Source organism: Nicotiana attenuata, chromosome 5 (assembly GCF_001879085.1).
Source record: "Nicotiana attenuata strain UT chromosome 5, NIATTr2, whole genome shotgun sequence".
Lineage (NCBI taxonomy): Eukaryota > Viridiplantae > Streptophyta > Magnoliopsida > Solanales > Solanaceae > Nicotiana > Nicotiana attenuata.
In genome coordinates, this window is record NC_031993.1 from 24698935 (window position 1) to 24701632 (window position 2698).

Below are 2698 nucleotides of genomic sequence, written 5' to 3' on the forward strand. Positions count from 1 at the left end.
ATATTTCAGCCGATGCAAAAACGTAAATGGCGATGTTTCAGCCGACAGAAGATTTAAACAAAACAGGCGATGTTTTAGCCGATGTGAAAATAAAACAGGCGATGTTTCAGTCGACAGAAGATTGAAATAAAGTTTGGCAATATTTCAGCCGATATGAAATAAAATGGCGATATTTCAGCCGATGCAAAAAGTAAAATGGCAATATTTCAGCCGATTGAAATTTAAGTAAAGTTTGGCAATATTTCAGCCGATTGCAAGACGTGAGGTGGCGATATTTCAGCCATGCAAGAAAGATAAAGTGGCGGTATTTCAGCCATGCAGGTGGAGGTAGTGCTTAACCTCGGAAGGCAGAAAGGTAGTCTTATGCAATGCAGGGAATGCAGGATGGAGGCAACGCTTAGTCTCGGAAGGCAGAAAGGTAGCCTTATGCAATGCAGGAAATGCAGATGGAGACAACGCTTAGTCTCGGAAGGCAGAAGGGTAGCCTTATGCAATGCAGGAAATGCAGATGGAGACAACGCTTAGTCTCGGAAGGCAGAAAGGTAGCCTTATGCGATGCAGGAAATGCAGATGGAGACAACGCTTAGTCTCGGAAGGCAGAAAGGTAGCCTTATGCAATGCAGGAATGCAGATGGAGACAACGCTTAGTCTCGGAAGGCAGAAAGGTAGCCTTATGCAATGCAGGAATGCAGATGGAGACAACGCTTAGTCTCGGAAGGTATGCAATGCAGGAATGCATATGGAGACAACACTTAGTCTCGGAAGGAAGAAAGGTAGCCTTATGCAATGCAGGAATGCAGATGGAGACAACGCTTAGTCTCAGAAGGCAGAAAGGTAGCCTTATGCAATGCAGGAATGCAGATGGAGACAACGCTTAGTCTCGGAAGGTAGAAAGGTAGCCTTATGCAATGAGATAAAAGCGGGTAGTAATAAAAGATTCTTAGCTGACAGATGGTAGCCGATTGTGATATTGCGGCTGCTGGGAAATATTGCGTGCGGACAACAAAATGCGGGTAGGTGTGATGGCTCAATGCGATTGCGTATGTTTGTGACTCGGGCTCCTGCATCCAAAGAAAATTGTGAGTTTTGTCAAGGGGGAAAGGTTAGTTCGTTTTCCCTTGGATTCCGGCATTGCGCATCGTTGGGGTAGCGTCGCTAAACAGTAGCAATTCGAACAATAATTATGCATGATTTAGTAAATATAACATAAGTAGATGAACCAACGACTGCAACGTGGTTCAAAACACTGCAACCTTTCTTGCTCCGGAATTTTGAGGGTCCTCCTCAAAATTCTGCCCCCGTTTACCAGGTTGACACTTCTGACGGCTGCGCTGAATGACTGAAGAATCAACTTCGGAATTTTGAGGGTCCTCCTCAAAATTCTGCCCCAGTTTATTGAGGTGGCATCCCTGGCGATGAGTGGCTGAAGACTAACTTCGGAATTTTGAGGGCCCTCCTCAAAATTCTGCCCCAGTTCCAATAGTAGGGGAAAATGAAATTTTATTAAATTGTGACCGAACCCATAGGGCTGCCTACGTATCCCCTCTTAAACGGGAATCAGGTCAGGCATAGTTCAAATTACATCATAGAGAAATCATAGGTGATTACACATAATAGCGTTTCACTACATCTGAGTTGATTGGCTTTGGCCAGACTTCTCCATCCATTTCTACAAGAATAAGGGCTCCTCCAGTTAGAACCCGGTGAACCATGTACGGACCCTGCCAGTTGGGAGAGAATTTCCCCTTGGCTTCATCTTGATGTGGGAATATCTTCTTCAACACCAGCTGCCCCGGTGTAAACTTCCTTGGCTTAACTCTTTTGTTGAAGTCTCTGGACATTCTGTTCTGGTACAACTGACCGTGGCAAACTGCATTCATTCTTTTCCCATCTATAAGGGCTAGCTGCTCGTAGCGACCTTTTACCCATTCTGCGTCGTCCAACTCTGCTTCTTGTATGATCCTCAGGGAGGGAATTTCTACCTCGGCGGGGATGACCGCCTCTGTACCATAAACCAGCATGTAGGGAGTTGCTCCTATCGATGTGCGGACTGTGGTGCGGTATCCTAGTAAGGCAAATGATAACTTCTCATGCCACTGTTTGTGACTTTCGACCATCTTCCTTAGTATCTTTTTGATGTTTTTATTGGCTGCTTCTACGGCTCTATTCATCTGAGGTCTGTAAGCTGTAGAATTCTTGTGTTTAATCTTGAACACCTCACACATTGCTTTCATTAAGTCACTGTTGAGATTGGAACCATTATCAGTGATGATTGATTCTGGAATCTCGAATCGGCAAACAATACGATCACAGACGAAATCTGCCACAACTTTCTTAGTCACTGCCTTGTATGATGCTGCTTCAACCCATTTAGTATAGTAATCAATCGCCACCAGGATAAATCTGTGCCCGTTTGATGCGGCAGGCTCGATAGGTCCGATAACATCCATTCCCCAGGCGGCAAATGGCCACGGTGAGCTAGTTACAGTAAGCTCGTTTGGAGGCACCTTTATAATGTCTGCATGTATCTGACAGCGATGGCATTTGTGAACATATTGGATACAGTCTGTTTCCATAGTCATCCAAAAATACCCTACTCGGAGTATCTTCTTTGCTAAGACAAAACCGTTCATGTGTGGTCCGCATGTCCCTGCGTGCACTTCATCTAATAGTCTGGATGCCTCCTTTTCTTCGACAC